The sequence below is a fragment of the Pristiophorus japonicus genome, chromosome 22, assembly GCF_044704955.1.
Source record: "Pristiophorus japonicus isolate sPriJap1 chromosome 22, sPriJap1.hap1, whole genome shotgun sequence".
NCBI lineage: Eukaryota > Metazoa > Chordata > Chondrichthyes > Pristiophoridae > Pristiophorus > Pristiophorus japonicus.
Genome location: NC_091998.1, coordinates 41,212,567 through 41,240,527, shown reverse-complemented (window position 1 = coordinate 41,240,527; position 27,961 = coordinate 41,212,567). Strand labels below are relative to the sequence as shown.

The following is a 27,961-nucleotide window of genomic DNA, read 5'->3' as shown; positions in this document are numbered from 1 at the left end:
CGGAGCTTGCAGCAGGGCTGTCTTTAGTTCCTTAAAGGCTTGGACGTCTGCGGTTTCTATTTCAAAGCTGCCTTCCTTGGTAGTGTATGGTGTGAGTTGCTTGGTCATCAGGGCAGCATTAGGGATCCAGGATCTACAGTAATTTATCATACCCAGCCACTGCCGCATTTGTCTAGCCGTGCTAGGGACTGGAAACTGGCAGATTGACAGTATCTGTGCTGGGTTGGGAACCAGAGGGTGCAGGGGCTGGACGATAGCATTGATAGCTCGAAGGTCTTGAACTAAACGGTATTCGTTTGCTCTGCCTGGCTTAGGGACTGCCAGTATAGGAGTATTACACGGGGACTGGCATTGGACCAAAATCCCCTGTTCTACTAGCCCCTTAATCAGTCGGTGGATACTCGGTATTGCCTGTGACTTCAGTGGGTACTGTCGGATAGAGAGCCAGTCCACATTGCCCTGCACTGAGATCTCAATCGGATCAATGGGAGTATAACCCACTTGGGAGGGGTCCTCTGCCCACACATGAGGATCCACATAATCAGGTATGTAAGAGCCAGTATGATGCTGCAGAGTCGTTAAGACCTTCTCGGGGTCCCCGTGGAATTGGACTGTTCGGCCATGTTTTACAATTTGCACATCCCGGCTGGTAGGGTCAGCCTCGTCTATAGCCTGGCGCACCATAACTCCCAAATCTTTAGCGTGGTGAGGAGCTAATACTTCACGAGTAATATGTGGTGCCACCGTTGGGGGCTGTCTCCACAGATTCTTATCCATTTCCACAAAATCTGCCTTCCCTTCTGGTCCAGTCACTCTAGCCTTTAATAGAATTTCCTTCACTTCCCCTTCGTGATCCTGATAAAAGTTCTGCAGGTCCTGATTCTTTCCACTGGGATCGTATGCTAGGGTCACGTGATAGGGTGCCTGCGGCAGGTCCAGAGACCACCACTGAGGGGTTCTAGTGGTATTATACTGCCGCTTAAGGGTTCCTTGTTTTACAATAATCCCATCATCTCCACATTCCAAATGCAACTGGAATTTGCAGAGGAGGTCTCTAGCCATCAAGTTACAGTCCAGATTGGTAGTGATAACAAATCGATGTTCTACCGATTCTTCCTGGTAACCCACTTTAACCGGTTCTGACACCGGGAATGTAGAGACTCGTCCCAGGAATCCTGACAGTCCCTGTGTTTCAGTGGAGGCAGGGAGTTTAAGCTTTGATTGTACAGAAGACATGAAGGCTCCGGTATCTATCAAGAAGGGTTGCCACTCATTCAGAACTTTTAACAATATCATCGGTTCGTCGTCCGGGGAGGGTCCCTGCACAATCAAGCTACGTAGTCAATATGAATAATTGGGGGACGATTGGCCAAAGGGGTTGTTCTGGGAGAAGTTAGTATAAGATCCTCGTCCTCTCCCCCCTTGCCTTCCTCCTCTTCCTTTTCCGTGCTGACGGTAGGGACAATTTCTATTCCAATGTCCTTCTTGCCCACAATTAAAGCATTCATTTCCTCTTACCCAACCCCGACTTCTTCCCATACCAGGCCAGGGACAATAGGGCGGTCCGTAATTAGCAGGGCCCGGGCCGTTTGGGTGTTTAGTATAACCGTATCCTTGCTTATCCACCCAACCCTGCATACAATATTGCGGTTCCATCTGGTATCCCCTTGGGTTAGGTTTTGGTCCTTCCACCCGAGACGGCTCTTCCTTTCTAGTCACGTATTCAGTCTTGACCCGGGTTGTGGGCGCACCTCCCCCCTCTCCTTTCTTTTCCTGCCAATAATATTTAACCGCCCTTTCCATCTGGGCTTTACTGTTACCTGCCCAATTCATATTATTTGTTCGAATAGCGTGAGCAATTGAATAGGGCAGGCACTGAAGTAGGATAGTGCAGAATTGAGGAGAATCCTCTCCTGCCCTGAAGGCATTATCTCCTGATTGACTCCCGTATATTTCAATAAATCTTTCCATGAATTCATCAGCAGTTTCTTCTCGTTTGGGTTTAGTTTCTAATACTGCGGCCATACTGATGGGCTTCTGAAGGGTCGAGGTGAGAGCATTAAAGATAGCATTTAGGCGATCCTGGACATCGTTAGGGTGTGCAACCACCAATGCATCATGAGTAGCACGTCCTAGGTGAGTTAGAAATCAGGTATGCTCAGTTGGGCTCAGGGTTTGCTTTACCAAGGCCCACAGGTCCCTTGATTCTGCATTATAAACTGAAATAGTAGTTCGAAGACGATCTATAAATTTGATAGGTTCTTTTTTCCGATCTGGTATGCTGGCCATAAGGGCCATAATTTTGTTCGGTTTCCAGGGCACATAGACATCTATGGTGGGGTGGTTTACAGCTTGTTGTGCATCAGGGTTTGGCATTGGTCGGACTGGGAATTGGTGTCGGGGCTTTGGGATCTTGGAAGGCATTTCTACGTCGGAAGATGTTTCGGAGCTGTCTGACTGCTCGACACCTCCGCGTCTCGATCGGCGGGAGTGTTTGCTATGTCTTTCACAACTGGGACTGGTAGTTTGACTAGAAGATTTACGGGACTGTCTGTGATGTCGAGATATAGTTCTGCCCTTCCGAGTGTGAGATCTGGTCCTCTCAGCTATATTGCCTGTGAACTGGGGATCCGAATCGCTATCAGAGGATGAGGAGTCAGTTTGGGCTTGTTGCTTCGTTGGTGTGGGGTTACATTTATTTATTTTTTTCACCGGAGTGTAAGGTGGAGGGGGATGAGAAGAGGACTGGGGCAAGGGGCTAGGGGGTGCGGGAGGCGCCGTTGGGCGCCAAGTCAGTGACCATTCATCAATTTCATCATCAGCCTCGGTCAACACAAAGCCAGCCATTTGACTGCGTAGTCGGTCAATACCTTTCTCAGAGGTCCCAGCGGATTTCTTAGTACGTTTTTCGTGCGCGCATTCTTTTTTTAAGACGTCTACGGTTTTAACATGTCCTCCTGTCAATGAAAGTCCTATTTTAGTGGTGTTTTCTTGCCAACTTGACAGAAGTGATGCATCTTTTAATTTTTGACAATAGTGTCGCCATGTTGCAATTAAATTCTTGTCCCTTTTCCCTCGCCCCCTTCTCCAAATCAATCCCTGTGTCTTTTTTGCTACCTCCACGCTTCTAGTGCCACCTAGGGGCCATTGGTCATCTCCTAATAATTTGTTCAGGGCTCCTGATAATTTTCTAAATTGTTCAGCTCTTTCAGGGAATTCCTCACATAATTTTCTAAATTGTTCAGCTCTTTCAGGGAATTCCTCACATAACTTTTGTAGCGGACTACCCGCATCCATGGTTTTATCTAACTGATTACCCATTTTCGCGTCGCCCCTTATATCTTTACTGTTTCTAATTAGTCCAGATGTCCCCACGTTGCCCCGTGGTGGTTTTGGTTAACTTATCCAGAGCCTAGGCGGACCAAGTGATATACAAGATCAACGCCACACCTGGCATAAGTACAATTTTAATTTCAATTTTACCCAGACCTGCGGCTTAATATTTTTCTAACCTCCGCGTCGCTGCGCAGTTTCTTTTTCTCCACTTCGCCCCGCGGTTCGCGTCGCTGCGCGATTTAAACTAACCCTATCTCCCGCGTCGCCCCGCGGTTCGCGTCGCCGCGCAATTTAAACTAACCCTATCTAAACTAACACTATCTCCCGTGGTTCGCGTCGCTGCGCGATTTAAACTAACTTATCTCCCGCGTCGCCCCACGGTTCATGTCGCCGCGCGATTTAAACTAACCCTATCTACCGCGTCGCCCCGCGATTTAAACTAACCCTATCTCCCGTGTCACCCCGCGATTCACATCGCCGCGCGATTTAAACTAACTATCTCCCGCGTCGCCCCTCGGTTCGCGTTGCTGCGCGATCTTGCGTTGCCCTATCTAGCCCTGGAGCAGTATTGAAATCATACTCACTCGAGTGGCCACTTTCCCCTCGTCTCGTCCAAGGCTAGTCTGGCTCTTAATTCGCAAGTTTTCGGCAGTCGTCCGTTGAGATCCCACTTCTGACATCAAATGTTGATTTCTGGATTCTTTTCCTTCAATCTGTTTCAGTGAATACACTGAAGCAAACACCAAAGGAGCTTATAACAAAGCAGTCTTTATTAATTTCTCTCGCCGGCCGAGACTTATCAGACAGAAGGCATACTCTCTTGATAGAGCGTACACACTTCCTACGGCCAAGTAAGTTTACATTGTGAAGGCACACAGTTATACATTTTTTGGTACAAGATAACAAGATACAATTAGAGTGACATCCTAGTTCAGCCTATCCCTTTTGATCCCTCCTTTTCTTTGTCCACTCATGAGCCGACATCTATATGAGCTGTTTTTACTAAAGCTCAGGCATTGTTTCTAAATGTTACAATTTTACTGGCGTGACTAGTAACTGAGATCTTGCAATTCTGCTAATTGTGCTGATGTTGTAATATTTGCAATCTGACATTCTCTTAGTTATTTTTCCATGGCTTATACATTTTCATATATTCAGTTCACTTCACTGTCTTTATTTTCATATATCCAGTTCACATATCACATTCTCTCTCGAGCCTCTTCCACCATTCAATGAGATAATGGCTGATCTGTATCCAACTCCATCCACCCACCTTGGCTCCATGTCAACAACAACAATTTGCGTTTATATAGGGCCTTTAACATAGTAAAATGTCCCAAAGCACTTCACAGGAGTGTTATCAAACAAAATCTGATACCTAGCTACATGATGAGATATTAAGACAGATAAGAGGTAGGTTTTAAGGAGCGTCTTAAAGAAGCAGTAATTAGAGAGATGGAGAGGCTAAGGGAGGGAATTCCAGAGTTTGGGGCCCAGGCAGCTGAAGGCATGGGCGTTAATGGTGGAGCAATTAAAATCGGTGGAGTGCAGCGATCTCGGGGGGCGGAGGAGAGGGCGGGGAGTGTGGGTGGTCAGGGAGCGGGGTGGTGATGGTGGCGGGATGTTGTAAGGCTGGAGGAGTTACAGAGATAGGGAGGGGCGAAGCCATGGAGGGATTCGAAAACAAGGATGAGAATTTTGAAATCGAGGTATTGTCGGACTGGGGGCCATTGTAGATCAGTAAGTACAGGGGTGATGGGTGAGCGGGATTTGGTGCGAATTAAGGTATGGGCGGCAGAGTTTTGGATGAGGTCAAGTTTATGGAAGTGCAAAGTGGGAGGCTGGCTGGAAGAGCATTAGAATCGTCAAGTCTAGAGGTAGCAAAGTCATGGATGAGGGTTTCATCAGAAGAAGAGCTGAGACCGGGTCAGGGACGGATGATATTATGGAGGTGGAAGTAGGCGGTCTCAGTGATGGAGCAGATATGTGGTCGGAAACTCAACTAAGGATCACATAGAACAAGGTTGCCAATCGTCTGGTTCAGCATCAGACAGTTGCCAGGGAGACAGATGGAGTGGGTAGCTAGGGAACGGAGTTTGTGGCAGGGACATTAGCTTCGGTCTTTCCGATATTTAGCTGGAGGAAATTTCTGCTCATCCAGTCCTGGATGTCGGGCAAGTAGCGTGACGAATTAGAGACGTGGTGGGAGCTAGTAAAAATCTAGAGATCTCAGATTTAAAATGATTAATTAAGCTAAATTTATACGGTAAATTTTGTGAGACCTGCCACTGGAAAGAATTCAGAAGCAACAGTTGTGGGTCGGAAGATTCATTTTCCCAGATTGTGAGCCTGATTTTGCAGCAGGTGATTTGGATTTTAATTGATGAGGCCTTGTGTAAATATTTAAATCTGTTTACTTGTGGTGTTGTGCCAAGCTTTCAACTTCGAGCAAAACTCTGCACTTAGCACAAGCTTAGGCCATAAACAAAGTTCTGTGCCAGCTCTGGTTCCATGCTTGCTAAAGCAGGCTTCTTAAAGAGAGATGGTAATTAAAAAAAAAATCTTATCATGTTGCTACAGGTATTCATTAATATCGCTGAGTAGACCGCATTTTAGATTTTGGCCAGAATGGGGTCGGCTGGAAAATTTGAAATAAGTCGCAGCGGGTCTGGATACCCAGTATCATCCTGCCCCCATGCTCTTTTCCCTTGGGTGCATTTGCCGTTGCGGCAGCGACCTGACTGGCAGAGGCGGCGACCTAATTCAAATTATTAACAGATAGTAGTCAGACACTGAAGAGTCTTTTTCAGCCGGCCTTTCAAATTTCCCTGGCTGTCCACGGGATTCATGCAGCTCAGGAACCACGTCAGTCAGCCTGAGGCGGGAGTTGAGTGGCCATTGCTCCAGCCTATTAGATGACAGCATGAAATGTACTATAAAAGCTCCCACCTGACAGCTGATCACTTTCCTCAGGCAGAAGCAGTTGCTGACTGCATTCCCAGCACACATTTAGCTATATACAGGCTGCAAGTGCTTCCAGCATCCAGTGCCACCTCATTGTTACCACCTGTCACTCCATTGACAGCTTGCTCTTCTGATCTCTACTTGACCTGCCATCTATTCCATCAGCATAAGCGCCGTTTATACCGTGTCACCTTGGTCCTCAGAATCAGACCACGATGAGCCTCAACATCAGCAGCACCAGCAACAACACCAACCTTTTCCTCAACCGCCTGATGCTGCACAGGACAGAGGGCATTAGCACAGGGTTGCAGCACTCCAGAGGTGATATCCCCAACACAGGGTATACAGGCAGAGGATCAGCTTTCTCAACATGACTGAGCAGCAGTGCCAAAGGAGGCTTAGGCTATCACACCAGGTCGGCGCAGACATTTGCACATTGCTCGAACAAGACCTGCAGCCCAGAGGAGTGGGTGGACACTCCTTACCAGTGGCTGTCAAAGTCACCAGCGCCCTCAACTTCTTCGCCTCAGGCTCCTTTCAGGGATCTACAACAGACATTTGTGGCATCTCGCAGTCGGCCGCTCACAGATGCATCACACAGGTCACCGATGTCCTCTTTGACAAGTCAGTCAATTATATTAACTTTGCCACTGATGAAGCCAGTGTTACTGAGTGGGCACTTGGCTGGCTTCCCACGGGTGCAGGGTATCATCGACTGCATACATGTGGCCATCAAAAAACCCCATCATCACCCAGGAGTCTTTATCAACCGCAAGGGCTCCCTCAATGTGAAGATCATCATGCATGTGCCAAATTCCCTGGCAGCTGCCATGACTCTTTCATCCTTTGCCAGTCTACCCTCCCTCAGTTCTTTGCTCCTCCAAACAGACTTTCTGGCTGATGCTTGGAGACAAGGGCTGTCCACTGAAGACCTGGCACATGACATCCTTGAGGAGGCCAAGTAATGTAGCCCAGGATAGATACAATGAAAGCCACCAGATGTGTCATAGAGCAGATAATAGGCATGCTCAAAATGCACTTCAGATCCCTTGAGAGACCTGAAGGAGCCCTTCAGTACACACCAGCTGAGGCCTCCAGAATCGACATAGCGCAGCAGCGAGGATTAGTGCTGCATGTGGAGCAAGGCACTGAGTGCATAGCCTCTTCGGAGAAGAAGGAACAAGAGGAGGAGCATCACCTGGAAGATGAGGAGAGCAGGAGCTGGAGGAACCTGTGAGCCAGATCCCACCAGCACCCGAGCACATTGCTGCCCGGGAGGCCAGGGATGTCCGCATCATGTCCAGATTTACTTCACTTTACGCAGTACACAAATATGGCTGCCACATGGCGTGCCACGTTGACACCACCCTACAGCAACACCATAAAGAATCCCTACAATAACTGAGCCATTACTTTCACACTGACCACCATTGCTGGAGGTACCATTAAGTCTCACCATTCACTGCTATTCACTAACCCACTTCCAAAGGTGCACACAAATGTGGTGAAAATAAAGATTTTTATGGTTGACAATACATTAATAGAAACTTGATATTAACATTGACTAAAACATCTAAGTGGCTACCCTTGTGAATCTACTTGTGTGTCATCTTTCTCTTATGCATGCTTCTACGAGGTGCTACCCCTATGGCTTCAGAAGAGGTAGAGGCAGCCTGCTCACTTTCCTGCTGTGTCTGCATAGACGCTCTTGGCGTACATCCTCTGGATGATGGCCCACCACAGTCTGCTCCTCCTGCGACAGCGCAGGGGCAGATGGCCATCATGATTTGGGAGCCATCTGGGGTTCTGACTAAGAAGGTGGCAACGGGGGGAGAAGTGTAAGCACTTTGAGAGGAGCCCACGCTTCACTTTCCCCCTCACTGTTATCCCTCTCATGGGCCACCTGCATTTCCCTGCTAGTATGGCCCTGAGGACCCAGGTCTACGCTGACATCTGAACATTTGCAGATATCGCGGTCGCAAAACCTTTCAGAGCCTCCTGGACTTCTTCCTGCATCCTCTTTCTGGATGGCCCCCGAGGCTCAGCGTCTGCATGCAGCTGAGCAGAGCTGGGAGTGTCCTCTCTCCGTCTCCCACCTTCAGCTGCTCGGCCACTCCCGATACTTCCAACACAGCCTCCTTTGCTGTTGTGAGGGTGGCAAATGATGGAGGCCCACTTCCAGTTCACTCCCTCTCCCTCTTATTTTGTGCTTTCTTCTGCAAGGAGGGAAAGAAGAAAAGATTGAGTAAGAGTGATGGAATGAGTGTAAGGAATGGATGAGTTACGTCTTTAGAGGGAGACTATGATGGATTAGGGTGGAATTGCCAAGTAAACATGTGTGTTAATTGGTATGATTGCATTAGGATGAGGCTGAGTGTGAGGGGTGGCTAGTGAGAAAAGGATGGGATAATGTAGAGAGGAATGGGTGGAGGTGCAAGGTAAGTTGGTATTAGTAAGGATGTGCAGGAGTAGGGTTGGGAAGGCAGAGTGATGGGGATGTGATGAGAGGCACAATAGGATGAAGTTGAGTGTGGCTTTGTACTCACTTTTCCAGATCTAATGAGATCATTGAAACGCTTCTGGCACTTGACACTTCTGAACACATCCCTGCTGTTGACTTCTGCAATTTAGAGCCAGGCTTTTTTTGTCCCCTGGGGAGGTCTGTTCCACCCATTGGAAGGGGCTAGTCATGGAAAGGGCTGTCGGCGGCAACTCCTCCAAAGTCAGTACAACAGTGGGAGCTTCATCCATCTCCATCGCCTACCCCTCCCCTCACCCCCATGTTGGTCCGGAGGGTTGTTTTCCTCTTCATGCTCGTCCGCGTCTGAATCTTCTGCATCTTCAGAATTGGCCTCAAGTTCTGCAAAATGTAACAGAACAGTCAAATGGTTAGCAGCAGAGGAGGGGGCAGTATGGATGGCATGAGTAGGCTCACACATCACAGGCCAGGCAGCAGGTTGATTTGAAGGGCCACGATGAATTTGCAGAACTTTCCCTCAAGTGTGGGCCCAGCTTGTGAAGTAGTGGTTGCTTTTCTCCAGGCAGGACTCATCAAAGCAGCGACCCTCTCTTCCAAGGGTGTCAGTTTGTGCAGACTTGACGGGCCTCCTCCTGTTCGAGTTCTTTTCCTTTTGTTGTCGGCCTATTTCCTCTGCAAAGATGAAAATGAACTTTTTAGAGAGGGTGTCTTTCTGCTGGGTGGGACATATACAGCTGGTCACATTTACAATTGCATTGAATAAATGAAAATATTACTTACACTAATTACTTGACCAAGGTCCTGCCATTTCTTTTTACACTGGCTTCCAGATCTCTTGATGTTGACCACTGCGCAGTAATCTTCTGAAACTTGGTTCCAGCGTTTCATCATTTCTTTTGGTAGAACTTTTATGTGACCTCTGCTGGTATCCAGCTCCTGCCATCTGTTCTCAATCATAGTAACTAGTGTCTCCACTTCTTCCAGCAAGAAATTCTTGGTCCTTGGTCCGCGTTGTATCTTGTACTGCTGCAGCTGCTCTCAGACACACACAGCACTTTTTCAAATGCTCTCAGACACACACAGCACTGCTTCTGCATGCAGCTGCGATTTTTCAACACACAGCATTCCTTCTGGCACACACACAACTTGCTCTTTAAAAATGTCCGATTGCCAACTTGGAGTTCTACTGCACATGCGCGGCCATTTCAGCGACGTCAAGAATGTGAGTTTTTTTTCCCGTGCATGCACAGAAGGCCCGGCTGAGTTTTTTGGTGCAGACCGCCGATCCCGAGACAAGCTGCGCGGGTCCGTATTACAGCAGAAACATCGTGGAAAGTTTGGACATGTATTTCTGATGCATTTCTGGACCTAAATAAGTGGTGCAACTCTGGCACCACGCCAGAAAATCGGCTTGGGGAAAATTGAGCCCATAGTGCTTTGACTCTCTCCACAAGCATATGGAGGGAGTTCATCGGAGAATCTGGGAGCAGCGCTCTACCTCTATGCAGCCATCTCTCCAACTGTTTGGAGCAATCAAAACCTCGATGAACCTTCAAATGCAATGTGGTCATGGCTTCTTTAAGTATCCCGGCTGACGTCACCAGACCCGTGCCATTTGATAGGGCCAGGTAATGCACAGGGCGGCCTTAATAGGCCCCATTCGCACAAAGTCCATTTCTGCAGCGGGCTGGAAGCAACACCCGGGTCGCGACCCACCACACCGACCGTCCACAACTGACCCTCCCAGGTACAGAAGATTCCGGCCTTTGTTTTTACTCTGTCAATAATTTACTGAATTGGTTGTGTTTTTTCACTATTTGTTCATGAGATGTGGGCATGACCACATTTATTGGCAATCCCTAGTGGCCTTGGGAAGGTGGTGGTGGGCCTACTCCTTAAAATGCTGCGTCCCTTGTCCAATAGTGTTCCCATAATGGTGTTGGGTGAATTAATTGCCGGCCTTAAACCAGAGGAGAGTGGATATTAATTGAGGGCATCTGAACATCATATATAATTAAGATGAGAAAGAGGATCTAATGACTCCTGAAGATTTTAGCTACCGTTACTGCTGGGTGACCTGTACCTGGACATTACAGAACACTTGTCTGTTGTTTCACCGAAATACATTTCACATAAATACCGTGGCAACTAGAGCAGATCCGAGGCTGGGTATTCTGCGGCGAGTGTCTCACCTCCCAACTCCCCAAAGCCTTTCCACCATCTACAAGACACAAGTCAGGAGTGTGATGGAATATTCTCCATCTGCCTGGATGAGTGAAGCTTCAGCAACACTCAAGAAGCTCGACACGATCCAGGACAAAGCAGCCCACTTGATGGGCACCCCATCCACCACCTTCAACACATGCACCGTGGCTGCAGTGTGTACCATCTACAAGATGCACTGCAGCAACTTGCCAAGACTTCTTCGGCTGCACCTCTCTAACCCGCGACCTCTGCCACCTAGAAGGACAAGGGCAGCACATGCATGGGAGCACCATTACCTGCAAGTTTCCCTCCAAGTCACGTACCAGCCTGTCTTGGAAATACATTGCCATTCCTTCAACGTTGCTGGGTCAAAATCCTGGAACTCCCTCCATAACAGCACTGTGGGAGCACCTTCACTACATGGATTGCAGCGATTCAAGAAGGCGGCTTATCACCACCTTCCTCGGAGCAATTAGGGATGGACAATAAATGCTGGCCTTGCCAGGAACGCCCTTATCCCGGAACAAATTTTAAAAACTGTCACAAGACAGGCTGCCACAGAATTGTGTCTTCCGCTGCACCATATCCTACACACAGAAACTGGGGTGCTTCTTCCCATAAAAGTGAACCTTTTAGCCACATCAGACAGTCTGCAGTGCACATATGTATCAGAGTACTGACCACGGCTATGTTTTCAAGGGGGCTACAGCTTCCTCTGGAAAGGACGTATCAGTTGTGTTAAGTATGAATAAAGGGTCTGACCAGATACTGTGAGCTCAAAGTAAAGTGTGACCGTAGTCTTTTATTACAGGTCTCCAGAGTGCCTCTCCAGCCTGTGAGGCCTCCTTAAGTACAGGTGCTCCCAAGGGATTGTGGGATCCCTTGGGACTCCAGGGGTTGAGCGCTCTGGTGGTTACACGAGGTATTTACAGGTTTACATACATAACAACACTCCCCCGCAAAGTCAATACTGTTGCTCTGGTGCCTTTCTTTCCCTGGTTGATCACCTTGGTGAAAATGCTGGTTTTGGTGAGTCATTTGTTGGGCCCTTGCTGTACAGCTGACATTGCTGGGCTGCCTGGTGTGGTGAGTCCTGCTGGGCTGCTGCGGGTGATGGATTCCGCTTCGTGGCCAACCGCTGTGTCGGTTGCCACTAGTGTGTGTGTTGGAGGGTCAAAAAAGGTAGGGTCTAATGTGGGTTGCTCTGGATAGTCCGTGAATCTGAGTTTGGTTTGGTCCAAGTGTTTCCTGTAGATGAGTCCATTTGAAAGTTTGACCTGAAACATCCTACTCCCCTCTTTGGCCACAACAGTGCCGGGAAGCCACTTGGGGACCTTGTCCATAGTTCAACACAACTACAGGATCATTAATTTCAATTTCGCGTGACACATATGCGCTATCATGATATGTACTTTGTTGAAGCCGCCTGCTCTCTCCCTGTTCGTGTAGATCAGGGTGGACGAATGAGAGCCTTGCCTTGAGTGCCCTTTTCATGAGCAGTTCAGCGGGTGGAATCCCAGTGAGCGAGTGGGGTCTCGTGCGGTAACTTAGCAGGACTCGGGATAGGCAAGTCTACAATGAGCCTTCAGTTATCCTCTTCAAGCTCTGCTTGATTGTTTGCACTGCTCTCTCTGCCTGACCGTTGGATGCTGGTTAGAACAGGGCAGATGTAACATGTTTGATCCCATTGCGGGTCATGAACTCTTTGAACTCGGCACTGGTGAAACACGGCCCATTGTCACTCAGAAGATCATCAGGCAGGCCGTGCGTGGCAAACATGGCCCGCAGGCTTTCAGTGGTGGCAGCGGACATGCTTGCCGACATTATCTCACATTCAATCAATTTGGAGTACGCATCTACAACCACTAGGAACATTTTACCCAAGAACGGGCCTGCATAGTCGACATGGACCCTAGACCACGGTTTGGAGGGCCAAGACCATAAACTTAGTGGCGCTTCCCTGGGTGCATTTTTTAACTATGAACATGTGTTACATTTGTGCACGCAGGACTCTTAAGTCCGCACACGTGGGATCTGGCTATCGCTTTCATCATTACAATGCCTAGGTGAATACTGTGGAGATCACTAATGAAAGTGTCGCTGCCCTTTTTGGGTACCACTACTCGATTACCCCACAGAAGGCAGTCTGCCTGTATAGACATTTCATCTTTGCGCTGCTGGTACAGCTTTATCTCTTCCTGCATTTCTAATGGGACACTGGACCAGCTCCCGTGAAGTACACAGTTTCTTACTAAGTTCAGTAAGGGGTCCTGACTTGTCCAGGTTCTAATCTGTCGGATGGTAATGGGTGACTGCTCACTCTCGAATGCTTCCATTACCATGACTAAATCTGCGGGCTGTGCCATTTCCACCCCCGTGGTGGGCAATGGCAGCCTACTGAGAGCATCGGCACAGTTTTCTGTGCCTGGCCTGTGGTGGATGGCGTAGTTGTATGTGAATGCGGGCCAATGCATTCGTATTTATCCCCTTACTTTCAGAAAAGAGGGATATCAGTGGCTTATGGTCAGTTTCCAATTCAAATTTGAGCCCAAACAGATATTGATGCATTTTCTTTACCCCATAAACACACGCTAATGCTTCTTTTTCAATCATGCTTTAGGCCCTCTCAGCCTTAGACAGACTTCTGGATGCATAAGCAAACGGTTGCAATTTCTCAGATTCATTAGCTTGTTGCAATACACACCCGACACCGTATGACGACGCATCACATGCTAGTACCAAATGCTTACATGGATCATACAACACAAGCAATTTGTTTGAGCATAACAGTTTTCTAGCTTTTACAAAGGCATTTTCTTGGCTTTTACCCCATACCCATTCGTCTCCTTTACGTAGTAAAGCGTGCAGTGGTTCTAACAGTGTGCTGAAACCCGGTAATAAGTTACCAAAGTAGTTCAGGAGTCCTAGAAATGACTGCAGCTCCATCACGTTCTGTGGCCTCGGTGCGTTCTCGATTGCGTCCATCTTCGAATCGGTGGGCCTGATGCCGTCCGCCGCGATTCTTCTCCCCAGGAACTCCACTTCAGATGCCAGGAAAACGCACTTCGAGCATTTTAACCTGAGCCCCACATGGTTGAGCCAACTAAGAACCTCCTCCAGGTTCTGCAGATACTCGACTGTGTCCCGACCTGTAACCAATATGTCATCCTGGAAGACCATGGTACGCGGGACCGACTTCAGTAAGCTTTCCATGTTTCCTGCCCCCGGAAATATCGCCGCGGCTGATCGAATCCCAAACGGGCATCTGTTGTAAATGAAGAGACCTTTGTGCGTGTTGATGCAGGTGAGGCCCTCCAATGATTCCTCCAGCTCCTGCATCATGTAGGCCGAGGTCAAGTCCAGCTTCGTGAACGTCTTTCCTCCCGCCAGCGTCGCAAAAAGGTCGTCTGCTTTTGGTAGTGGGTATTGATCCTGCAGGGAGAAACGATTGATAGTTACTTTGTAATCACCACAGATTCTGACGGTGCCGTCTCCCTTGAGGACTGGCCCAATCGTTGAATTTGATCGGCGAAATAATGCCCTCTTGTTACAGCCGGTCAAGCTCGATCTCCACCCTCGCTCATCGTGTACGGTACTGCTCTAACTTTGTGATGGATGAGTCGTGCCCCCGGAATTAGGTGGATCTGCACTTTTGCTCCTTGGAACTTCCCGATGCCTGGTTCGAACAGCGAGGGGAACTTGTTTAAGACCTGGGCATACGAACTGTCGTCAATGGACGAGAGCGCTCAGACGTTGTCCCAGTTCCAGTGTATCTTTCCCAGCCAGCTCCTGCCGAACAGCGTGGGACCATCGCCCGGTACCACCCAGAGTAGTAACTTGTGCACCGCTCCATCGTAGGAGACCTTTACAGTGGCACTGCCGATTACGGAAATCAGTTCCTTTGTGTAAGTTCTCAGTTTAGTGTGACTGGGAGTTAGGACTGGTCTTGAGGCCTTGTTGTTCCACAATTTAGTAAAAGTCTTTTTGCTCATAATGGACTGGCTCATGCCCATGTCCAGCTCCATTGACACCGGGAGTCCATTTAATTCAACCTTCAGCATTATTGGGGGACATTTTGTGGTAAATGTGTGCACCCCATATACCTCTGCCTCCTCAGTCTGAGGCTCTGGTTCGTCGTGATCCACCATGGATCTGTCCTCCTCTACAACATGGTAGTTTGCAGGATTAGCAGGGTTTGTAGCTCACCTGCACATACATTGGAGATGTCCCATTGTTCTGCAGCCCTTGCAAACGTGTCCTTTGAAGCGGCATGAATGGAAACGATGATCACTCCCGCAGCGCCAACAAGGTGTTAATGGCCTAGCAGTCATCACCCTTGATAGTGGACTCTGAGACATCTGCGGACGTGCAGCTGCAGGCATGTGAGGCCTGCCCTGTACGTTACAATTCGAAAACAACATTACTTTGTTCACAGTACTTGTAGCAGCACTTGTGTGCTGAGAGATTTGCTTGGTTTTGTCACTGGTGGCAATGAACTCCTGGGCTATCGCTATGGCTTTACACAAGGTTGGGGTTCTCTACAGTCAAAGGTTTGCGAAGTATCACTTCATGTCCAATGCCAAGTACAAAGAAGTCCCTGATCATGTGCTCCAAATGTCCTTCAAATCCGCAATGTCCTGCAAGGCATCTTAGCACGGCAACATAGTTTGCCACTTCCTGGCCTTCAGACATTTTCTATGTGTAGAACCGGTACCTCTCCATCAGAACGCTTTCCTTCGGGTTCAGATGCTCCCGGATCAGTGTGCACAAACCATCATACAATTTCTCTGTGGGTTTCGCTGGAGCAAGCAGATTTTTCATGAGGCCATACGTTGGTGCCCCGCAAACGGTGGATCGCCCTTCATTTGGCAGTGTTCGCTTCTCCTTCCAGCTCGTTAGCCACAAAGTATTGATCGAGTCACTCCACGAAGGTTTCCCAATTATCTCCCTCCAAAAATTTCTCCAGGATGCCCACTGTTCTCTGCATCGTTGGGTTCGTGATCTATATCTCTCCGCCAGTTGTTCAGTATGAATAAAGAGTCTGACCAGATGTTGTGAACTCAAAGTAAAGTGTGACCTTAGTCTTTTATTACAGGTCTCCAGAGTGCCTCTCCAGCCTGTGAGGCCTCCTTAAGTACAGGTGCTCCCAAGGGATTGTGGGATCCCTTGGGACTCCAGGGGATGAGCCCTCTGGTGGTTACACAAAGTATTTACAGGTTTACATATGTAGCAAATTGGACTCGGTGCACAACTTTCAAGGGGTGGCAAGGTCTTCATGAAAAGTGAGAGATTACACTCAGTTATTGATTGGGTGATATCTGACCACAGAAATGCCATTCTTCATCTCACTGCCCATTATTCAGGAAGCCATGTTGCCATCATTGTGCAGTATTCCATGGTGCTTACATCATTTAAAGGAGAAGAACTGCTTCTTAAGAGAACGATAATATTCTCTGCATGCATGGCTGCTAATTCCACTGAGAAACCCCTTGAACAACAGAGGTTTACCTCACCTGGATGCTTCAGCATTTGTTTTCTATTCTTCACCCTCCACCTTCAAGAAAAGTGTGTCATGTTGCTTAGGTAAACTGAAAGAGTGTGTGCAAGGACGCAGTGGTTGTGTACAGTGCTTAAACTAGTACCTTTCAGATAGTGCAGTTGTTCCCATCTTGGGTTCTGCCAGACTTGATGGACCCTACAAGAAATGTGTGGAAATATGAGGAGCACACTCGCCTTGCTCCTGAATCTAGCACACTTCTTTCTCATTTGCCGTCACGTGCAAAGGCAGTGGCCGACTGTTGATTCAATGGACAAACTTCCTTCATGCAGCTGGCTCCTGTCTTTTTGTCAGTAGTGGGTAAAATGTTGGAATCAATTATTAAGGATGAAATAGCGCATTTGGAAAGCAGTGACTGGATCGGTCCAAGTCAGGATGGATTTATGAAGAGGAAATCATGCTTGACAAATCTTCTGGAATTTTTTGAGGATGTAACTAGTAGAGTGGACAAGGGAGAATCAGTGAATGTGGTGTATTTGGACTTTCAAAAGGCTTTTGACAAGGTCCCATACAAGAGATTGGTGTGCAAAATCAAAGCACATGGTATTGGGGGTAATATACTGATGTGGATAGAGAACTGGTTGGCAGACAGGAAACAGAGTCGGGATAACCGGGTCCTTTTCAGAATGGCAGGCAGTGACTAGTGGAGTGCCGCAGGGCTCAGTGCTGGAACCCCAGCTCTTTACAATATACATTAGTGATTTAGATGAAGGAATTGAGTGTAATATCTCCAAGTTTGCAGATGACACAAAACTGGGTGGCAGTGTGAGCTGTGAGGGGGATGCTAAGAGGTTGCAGGGTGACTTGGACAGGTTAGGTGAGTGGGCAAATGCATGGCAGATGCAGTATAATGTGGATAAATGTGAGGTTATCCACTTTGGGGGCAAAAACGCAAAGACAGAATATTATCTGAATGGCGGCAGATTAGGAAAAGGGGAGGTGCAACGAGACCTGGGTGTCATGGTACATCAGTCATTGAAAGTTGGCATGCAGGTACAGCAGGAGGTGAAGAAGGCAAATGATATGTTGGCCTTGATAGCTAGGGGATTTGAGTATAGGAGCAGGGAGGTCTTACTGCAGTTGTACAGGGCCTTGGTGAGGCCTCACCTGGAATATTGTGTTCAGTTTTGGTCTCCTAATCTGAGGAAGGACGTTCTAGCTATTGAGGGAGTGCAGCGAATGTTCACCAGACTGATTCCCGGGATGGTTGGACTGACATATGAGGAGAGACTGGATCAATTGGGCCTTTATACATTGGAGTTTAGAAGGATGAGAGGGGTTCTCATAGAAACATATAAGATTCTGATGGGACGGGACAGGATAGATGCGGGTAGAATGTTCCCGATGTTGGAGAAGTCCAGAAGCAGGGGACACAGTCTAAGGATAAGGAGTAGGCCATTTAGGACTGAGATGAGGAGAAACTTCTTCACTCAGAGAGTTGTTAACTTGTGGAATACCCTGCCGCAGAGAGTTGTTGATGCCAGTTCATTGGATATATTCAAGAGGAATTTAGATATGGCCCTTATGGATCAAGGGGTATGGAGAGAAAGCAGGAAAGGGGTACTGAGGGAATGATCAGCCATGATCTTATTGAATGGTGGTGCAGGCTCGAAGGTCCGAATGGCCTACTCCTGCACCTATTATCTATGTTTCTATGTTTTGCTCGATGGTGACCTTCATTCCCAAATAGAGCCACTTTCCTGTGGAGCACCTCCTGCAGTAGGACCTCCAGCCCTTCAGTATCAAAGGAATCAATTGAATGGGGTGCCAGGTTGCCATACTGCTCCTCCTTTTAAGGCCCAAGAGATTGCAAAGCGACGTGATAGGGGCCTAGGAGAGGCATGAGTTCGGAACATGAGCCAGCTCAAACTGCGATATATGCGCGCACTAGGTATGTGCAGCAGAGCTGATCTCCAGTCATCTTGCCACTGGACCAAGACCTAGCTCTGTCAAGCCCGTGTGGTGGCTGGTGTGCAACGACCACCATTTTAAAAATTCCACGCACAGGCATCTTCCACCCTTCAACATGTAGTTCGAGACCTGGAATATTAGGTCCTTCATTGAAGCACCTGTGAACTCATCCCTTTTTGGCGTGGATGCAAGTCATCCTCGATACGAGGGACCACCTAAGAAGAAGAATTGAATGGGGGAACAGGCTTGAAGGGCTGAATAGCCTACTCCTATTCCAAAGCTTCCTATGTTCCAAACATACTGCATAACTAATACAACTAAGGTACTGTGTGTCAGCAGTGGATCAGTTAGCTGCACTCTTGTCTTTGAGTCAGGAGTTAGAAGATCGTAGGTTCAGGTCCAACTCCAGAGACCTGAGCGCACAAATCTAGGCTGAAAATCCAGTGCAGTACTGCACTGTTGGAGGTACTGTCTTATGGTGACGTTGAACTGAAGCCTCGTCTGCTCTCTCAGCTGGATGTAAAATATCTCATGGCACTATTTCGAATAAGAGCAGGGGAGTTATTCCTGGTGTCCTGGTCAATATTTATCACTCAAAAAATTATCAGGTCATTATCACATGGCTATTTTTGAGACCTTGCTAAACGCAAATTGACTGCCGTGTTTCCTACTTCAAAAAGTACTTAATTGTTGTAAAGCGCTTTGGGGCATCTGGTGGTCATTAAAGGCGCTATATAAATGCAAGTCTTTCTTTGTTTATAATGTATAATCTCTTCAAGGAATGATGATTGGACAGTCCCATCATCAGGAATTTCAAATGGCTAAAAGAAACTGTGATTCAGCATTTTCTCTTTTTCCATCACTTGTAACCCAGAGAATTAGTCGGTCACCAGCCATCAGACTGATGGCAGTGCTACTCTCAAAAGGCTTATTTGACATATGCAAGACTGTTCTGAGAAAACACCTACCCTTTGCTCGCTACCCTTTCAAAATGGTGTTATTGAGCTTGGCAACTTCGAATGTATGGTATTGAGCGTTTAGTCTTATCTCTGCAATTATGGTATGCATATGTTATACTGTTGTCTTAAGATCATCAGCTCAGACCCAAGTAAATTGGTAAGAGTACCATGTGACAGTGAGATATTTCAATTTTAGAACACGGGCTAAACAAATTCTCATGGTAAAATATTATACTTGTAATTGTTGCCTGCTGTAGAGTGATCTGCAATTTATACTATTCCACCCTGTTCACTAAGAAATTAATTTGGGACATAGAATATAATAGCAGAGAGGTTTTGTTAGAACTGTATAAAACACTAATTAGGCCACAGCTGGAGTACTGCATACATTATGGGAAAGATGGGATTGCACTTGAGAGGCTACAGAGGAGATTTACGAGGCTGTTGCCAGGACTAGATCATTTTTGCTATGGGGAAAGATTGGATAAGTTGGGGAACAGAGGAAACTGAGGGAGGACTTAATTGAGGTGTACAAAATTATGAAGGGCCTCGGTAGAATGGATAGGAAGGATCTATTTCCCTTGGCAGAGGGGTCAATAACCAGGGGGCATAGATTTAAAGTAATTGGTTGAAGGATTAGAGGGGAGTTGAGGAGAATTTTTTCACTCAGTGGGTGGTAGGAGTCTGGAACTCACTGCCTGAAAGTGTGGTAGAGGCAGAAACCCTCATCACATTTAAAAAGTACTTGGATATGCACTTGAAATGCCCTAACCTACAGGGCTCCGGATCAATAGCTGGAAAGTGGGATTAGGCTGAATAGCGCTTTTTCGACCGGCGCAGACAGAATGGGCTGAATGGCCTCCTTCTGTGCTGTAAATCTCAATGATTCTATGATTTGGTTGCAACAGTGTAAAATGGTTGGTTAAAAAAAACGGGTAATACATTGGGGCAGTGAGAGTTAAAACTTTAATCTTTTAGTTCCTGTTCTGTGTCTATTTTGGTCTGTTATGTTTTGGTGGAATGCATGTGCATAAAGGGCATGAGATAGGTTGTGTAAGGAATGTTTTATCCATTAGATGTTTTCAGGAAATAGTTCCCGGCAAACTCATAATAATTGCTATGAGTAGTTAGTTCCAGTAAGTCTGTATATAACCTTCTTCTCCTCCGCAGTCCCATAAGTTTGTAATTGCAGAAATACACATTTATTGCAGCTACCCAACTGATTGTGGGATTACAATTACCCCAGACTGGTTTCAGATGAAAAGATATTGAATACTCAGTTCATCAGATGCCCAGATAATTTTTTTCTTGTCAAGCAATCACGCTGTAAGATCAGATATTACCGTTCAGAGTAATTTTCGGAATCAGGATAAGAAGTGGGGCAGTTGAAACTGTGCGAGGAGCTTCCCTAGCGTACAGGTCGGAATAATCGGCATCCAACTTTTCGTGCTGCATTCTGCCTGAACCCGATTTCCTGATAGCCTTTTTTGCCAGCAAAAAGTAGGCTTAGCTTTGGGCCCGTAGTGCATTTGTTTGGACAAGAAGAATGTGTTAAATCAGGTTCTACTCTAGATTTTTTGACTTTGGACAAGACTGCACTCTCTTAAAGCTAACATGTTGCAGTTTGTATTGTCGAGATTTTTCTGGCTTGACATTTTTGACTACCTACATTGGGCATCTGGAGAGGGTGCAGAGAAGATTTACAAGGAAGATAATAGAAATGTGAGGGTAGACATATCAGGAAAGGATGAACAGGCTGGGTCTCTTTCCTCTTGAAAAAAGAATGCTGAGGGTAACCTAATAGAGGGGCTTTAAAATTCTGAAAGGTTTTAATAGAGTGGATACAGAGAGAATAAGAACATAAGAAATAGGAACAGGAATAGGCCATGCAGCCCCTCGAGCCTGCTCCGCCATTCAATAAGATCATGGCTGATCTAATCATGGACTCAGCTCCACTTCCCTGTCTGCTCCCCATAACCCCTTATTGTTTAAGAAACTGTCTATTTCTGACTTAAAGTTATTCAATGTCCCAGCTTCCACCGCTCTCTGAGGCAGTGAATTTCACAGATTTACAACCCTCTGAGAGAAGAAATTTCTCCTCATCTCTGTTTTAAATGGGCAATCCCTTATTCTAGTTCTAGTCTCCTCCATCAGTGGAAACATCCTCTCTGCAGCCACCTTGTCAAGCCCCCTCATAATCTTATACGTTTCAATAAGATCACCTCTCATTCAACCTACTCAACCTTTCCTCAAAAGTCAAGCCCCGCATCTCCGGAATCAACCTAGTGAACTCCACTTGTGGGGAAGAGCAAAACTAGAGGCCATCAATAAAGATTGTCACCAAGAAATCCAATAGGGAATTCAGATGAAACTTCTTTACACAAAAAGTGATGAGAATGTGGAACTTGCTACCACAGGGAGTGGTAGAAGCAAATAGTAGGCCATTAAGGGGAGGCTAGACAAACATATGAGGAAGAAGGGAATAGGAGGTTATGCGGATAGATTTAGATGAGGTAAAATGGGAGGAGGCTCAAGTGGGGCATTAACGTCGACATGGACTGGTTGGGCCGAATGGCCTTTTTCTATGCCGTATATCCCATGTAATCTTGCACTTTTTGGCAGAGGGGCGATATCTGCAAATCTGCTGTTGCTGTCCTAAGTATAAAGAAGCAAGGTAGGTGGTTGGAAATATGTTTGGGAATTCCAGTTGCACCTCCAGGAATAGTGTACAGGCCCCGCCAATTATGCTTGAGGAGATCCAAGAGGACCTGTTTTATTCATGCTTCACCAGAGAGACTGTGCCTCACCTGTGCCACTTACTGAAGGTTGTTCTGCAGATAACCTCCAAGAATGCAAAGGCATAGCTGTGATAATGGTCTAAGTCTATTTCTGCCGTAGTATCAGTCCATGCCACAATAGAGGACATCAGCCAAATGAATCAGTTGTCTGAACATGCGTGTATCAAACACATGACAGGTGCCATGTTTGTTCGGTGATAGCACCTTCATCAGTTCCCACGTGAAAATAATTCAGCAGCTCAAGAGGGTTCAGAATGGCAAAGTTGTTATGAGTGAAGTGCACTATTGATGGAACTCATGGCCTTCGGAGCTCCACGTGAGAATCGCAAAGGTTTTCATCTACAGGAAGGGATTCCAGTCGGTACATTTTTAGGTTATTAACGACCACAGCAATGACCTGTCCATCAATACCCTTTTCCCAGCCATGACTTGTTTATTCTGCAAGAGTTTGACATGCGACAACACATTGAGGGGTCCTGCTGATTTGAATGAATGCTTTTCGGAATCCAGGACAATTGTTTGCTGCCTTGCCTTGTGACGCCAGACAGGAAGCTCACACAGCAAGGAGTGACGATGCAGCAAGGCTCCTGCCACCACCAGAATTAGTATGGAGCACACAGGATGTTGAAGCAAAAATTCTGCTGTTTGGACCACTTGGCAAAGGTGGTGGTGTGGAATCCAATCAAGGCAAGCAAGTTTATCACCCTGTGCTGCATGCTTCATAATCTGAAGTAATGTTGGTATACTAGTGGCAGGTGATGGCCAGAGACTTGGCAGCCGAAATTGCCCCTTCCCTTAAGGCCCGTTACTGCTGGAAATCGTCAAACACGTTGTGGAGTGCAATGGGTGCTGATTTTTTGTGTAATGGCCACCATTATGAAAATACCGCTCCTGCGGTATCCCAGCGGTGATCCGCTCCCCCACTACCGCACCGCTGCTGCCGAGCTGTCCTAATTGTGTCATCAGAGCACACACTGCCGATGTTATCCCCATGATGGCGAAATTCCGCCAAAAGAATCTTGCTCCCACCGCTCAATGCCACCAGCAGCTTTTTCTGCCGTTGCACTGAGCTTGGAGTCTTTCTAAAATGGCGGTGCGGCTCCCATTAAAGGGGAGGACTGCCCTTGCCGCCATGTTTTTTTTTGACAGCCGACTGCCATGTCGGGTCAACAATTATGCCCCCGGGTTAGGCCGGACCGCCAACAGGCGGTTTGGCACCCCCTCTGGGGTGCCAGGCTGCTGGCCTGGCCGAAACCCTCCCTGGTGGCCCAGTGGACCGAACATAATGAATCGTGCAGGCTCTCTCCTTTAAGTGAAGGGGAGAGCCATGGTGTTGCAGCACCGTGATGACATCATCAGCGCTACGCTGATGACTGACAGCGGTGGCCACTACACCCACCCACAACTTCCACCCCGCTAGACTGCGAACTTCCACTCACTGCCACACACCCGCCCCCATTATGAACGACTTCCGTTCCGCTGAAAAAAAGCCAAAGAGCGGAATTTCGCTCAAGATGCCACTGCATCCACCGTGCCGGTAAAAACAGCAGAAATAGTGTAGGTGCACCCCGTTTCCAGCGGTGGGCAATTTCGGCCCCTTGATGTCCTCAGGAAGAGGAGGAGGAGCTTTCCTACTTCATAGGTTTTGGGTTAGGCTTGAATGGGAATCTTACCAGTACTTGTATGATGACAAAGCCCCATTAAAAATCCTGCGGTTCGGCTGATCAAATACTAAGCTTTGAGATTAACTCAGAACTATGACCTGGTTTCACAATAATACCAGGTGGCTAATTGTTGGGAACAGATTATTCGTGGTTTTAAATATTCACACTGTTACCCTGAAGGATTTGTTTTTGGGCAAGTTAATCGGCTACAACCCCATACGTTTGATTGTAGTTCAAACCGTTTGAAACAGAAATATTTTAAACAAAAATCCTGGATTAACAATGCCAAAACAGTTTAAATACCAGAACATTGTGAAAAGAAACAGATGTGTTTCAGAAAAGTATTTTTGAATGAAACGTCAGCATGAAAATATTACAATCTGCAACTTTCCAAAATAGTACTGAAATAGAAGTTAAACTTAGCATAATGTTCCAGACTGGAGGGCAAGAGAAACCAAGAAAGAAAGCACTTCAATAACTGTGCTCAGAAATCCTACTATGAAGTGTGAGGAGCGAAAAATGAAGCTGGAGAGAAAGAAAAAGTAAAAGAAAGACTTGCATTTATCTAGGGCCTTTCATGACCACTGGATGTCTCAAAGCGCTTTGCAACCAATGAAGTACTTTTAGAGTGCAGTCACTGTTATAATGTGGGCAACATGGCAGCAACTTGTGCACAGCAAGCTCCCACAAACAGCAATGTGATAATGACCAGATAATCTGTTTTTGTTATGTTGATTGAGGGATAAATATTGGCCAGGACACCAGGGATAACTCCCCCGCTCTTCTTCAAAATACCGCCAAGGGATCTTTTACATCCACTTGAGAGGGCAAATGGGGCCACGGTTTAACGTCTCATCTGAAAGAAGGCACCTCCGACAGTGCGGCACTCCCTCAGTATTGCACTGGAGTGTCAGCTGAGATTTTTGCACTCAAGTCCCTGGAGTGGGGTTTGAACCCACAACCTTCTGACTCAGAGGCGAGAGTGCTGCCACTGAGCCACAGCTGACAAAGAGCGCAAAAGAGGGACGCAAGAAGAAATGCAGAAGAATCTACGAGTGCTACATTTTTCTGAAAGATTCTGAGCACCACACTTAGGAAGGACATGAAGGTTTTGGAGAGGGTACAGAAGAGATTTGCTGGAATTGTTTTAGGGATAAGTGATTACAGTTACTTGGATAGACTGGAGGAGCTGGGGTTCTTTGGAGTAGAGAAGGAGATTTGATCGAGGTGTTTAAAATCATGAGGAATTTAGATTGAGTAAATTAAGAGAAACTGTTTCCAATGGCTGAAGGGTCGATAACCAGAGGGCACAGAATTAAGGTGATTGGCAAAAGAACCAGAGGCGACAGGCGGAAAAACTTTTTAATGCAACGAGTGGTTAGGATTTGGAATGCACGGCCTGATAGGGTGGTGGATACAGATTCAATAGTAGGCTTCAAAAGGAATTGGATAAATACTTGAAGGAGAAAAAAATGACAGTGATATGGGGAAAGAGCGGGGGAGTGGGACTAACTGGATCGCTCTTCGAAAGAGTTGGCGCAGACTCGATGAGCCGAAAGGCCTCCTTCTGTGCTGTACTATTCTATGATTCTATGACGACGACGAGATCCAACACAGCCTCCAGTGCGCCACTGCAGCCTTCGGCCATCTGAGGAAAAGAGTGTTTGAAGACTAGGCCTTCAAAACTGCCACCAAGCTCATGGTTTACAGGGCTGTAGGAATACCCGCCCTCCTGTATGGCTCAGAGACATGGACCATGTACAGTAGATACCTCAAGTTGCTGGAGAAATATGACCAACGATGTCTCCGTAAGATCCTACAAATCCCCTGGGAGGACAGGTGCACCAACATCAGCATTCTCATCCAGGCTAACATCCCCAGCATTGAAGCACTGACCACACTCGATCAGCTCCGCTGGGCAGGCCACAGAGTTCGCATGCCAGACACGAGACTCCCAAAGCAAGTACTCTACTCGGAGCTCCTTCACGGCAAATGAACCAAAGGAGGGCAGCGGAAACGCTACAAGGACACGCTCAAAGCCTCCCTGATAAAGTGCGACATTCCCACTGACACCTGAGAGTCCCTGGCCTAAGTGGAGGAAGTGCATCCGAGAAGGCGCTGAGCACCTCGAGTCTCTACGCCGAGAGCATGCAGAAATCAAGTGCAGGCAATGGAAAGAGTGTGCAGCAAACCAGTCCCACCCACCCCTTCCCTCAACGATTATCTGTCCCACCTGTGACAGAGTCTGTGCCTCTTGTATTGGACTGTTCAGCCACCAAAGAACTCACTTCAGGAGTGGAAGCAAGTCTTCCTTGATTCCAAGGGACTGCCTATGGTGATGATGATGATTCTATATGATTCTATGTAGTGTGGAGTCACAGCACTGCAAACAGAACCACATCTTCATAGCTTTGTGAATTAGAGAAGAGTGAGCTCTGCACATTTAAAAAGATGCACAGATGCACTTTGTTTACTGGCCTCAACATTTGAGCCATGCTGTTTCTTTTTCTTCTTCTTTGCCCTTCAAGATGTATTAGTGTTGGAGAATGGAATGCTTTCTATCAATCGATCAGTCAATCAATCAATCAGTCTGACTAGGATTTGTACCCAATCCCAGAAATAAAAGGCCTGTGCACCACTCAGACCTCCTCATGATTTTTAACCCACTCCTCCAGGTGACTTTTGACTGGCAATCGGCTGATTGAGCATCTTCCTGTTGTTACCAGGAGAAATAACATTGTCATGCTGAGAAGAGCCGAAGAAAGTCTGCGATTAGGAATCTTAGTGTTTGCAAGGCAATAGCTTAGATTAAATTATGATCTAGTGATCCATTGTGATTGACTACTCTAAATATTCTTATGTTTTTCAACCAAAGTGATATCCCAGGTTTGTAGCTGACTTGTGACTGAATCTCAAACTTGGAATACAAGTCCACTTTCTCTGTTGCTCTCTCAGCTGTAAGCAGAGCTGTCAACATTGAGCAAATCCCATCATTGTGGGTAACATTCAAGCCCTGGGTGCAAATGTGACAGGACAGTTTTCTAATCTACTACACCATCCTTTCCCTCATTTAAGTAATTTATACAAAAATGTTTGCTGTGATTGCTCACGATCAACTGAGTAGTTCATAATGAAGGAATCAGATAACGTATGAACTGGGTAGATTCCAAATAACCTGCCACAATTGCCAAAAATCATATCAGTCCATTGAATGCCCTTGGACTTGGCTTACCCCATGTTTATCATATTGAGCAAGCCTTTTGGTATTGCATAAATAGTATGTATTCTTGACCACTGGCAGGGCATGCTATTGCTGATAGCTATCTACGTTTTTTTAATATATTCACGGGATGTGGGCATTGCCGGCAAGGCCACCATTTATTGCACATCCTAATTGCCCTGAGAAGGTGATGGTGAGCCGTCTTCTTGAACCGCTGCAGTCCGTGTGCTGAAGGTACTCCCATAATGCTGTTAGATTGGAAGTTCCAGGATTTTGACCAGCGACAATGAAAGAACTGATATATTTCCAAGTTAGGATGATGTGTGACTTGGAGGGGAACTTTGATGTGGTGCTGTTCCCAAGCTCCTGCTGCCCTTGTCCTTCTAAGTGGTAGAGGTCACGGGTATAGAAGTGCTGTCGAAGAAGCCTTGACGAGTTGCTGCATCATCCAGTAATGTCCTGGGACTGAAATAATTGGTCTCCGACAATCACAACCATCTTCCTTTATGCTAGGTATGACTCTAGCCAGTGGAGATTTTTCCCCCTGATTCCCAATGACGTCAATTTTACTAAACCACCTTGGTGCCATATTTTACTAGGGCATATGTTGCCTTGATTTCAAGGGCAGTCACTCTCACCTCACCTCACCTCACCGATGGAATTCAGCTCTTTTATCCATGTTTGGACCAAGGCTGTAATGAAGTCTAGAGCCGAGTGGTCCTGGCGGAATCCAAACTGAGCATCACTGAGCAGGTTATTGGTGATTAAGTGCTAGATAGCACTGTCGATGACACCTCCTATCAATTTTCTGATCATTGAGAGTAGATTGATGGGGCGGTAATTGGCCGGATTGCATTTGTCCTGCTTT

The 27,961-nt window shown here is 46.9% G+C and overlaps 1 long non-coding RNA gene across 1 annotated transcript in view; it reads right to left on the bottom strand.

The window, feature by feature from the left end:
• The window catches only part of LOC139234963 (uncharacterized), a 35,412-nt gene that overhangs the window by 3,439 nt on the left and 4,012 nt on the right, over nucleotides 1–27,961 (bottom strand). The window contains exons 2-4 of the long non-coding RNA XR_011588375.1: nucleotides 8,847–9,451; nucleotides 3,921–8,516; nucleotides 2,871–2,957 (exon numbers count right to left, since the gene is read on the bottom strand). This is a non-coding gene — a long non-coding RNA (uncharacterized lncRNA). The remainder of the gene's footprint in view (nucleotides 1–2,870; nucleotides 2,958–3,920; nucleotides 8,517–8,846; nucleotides 9,452–27,961) is intronic.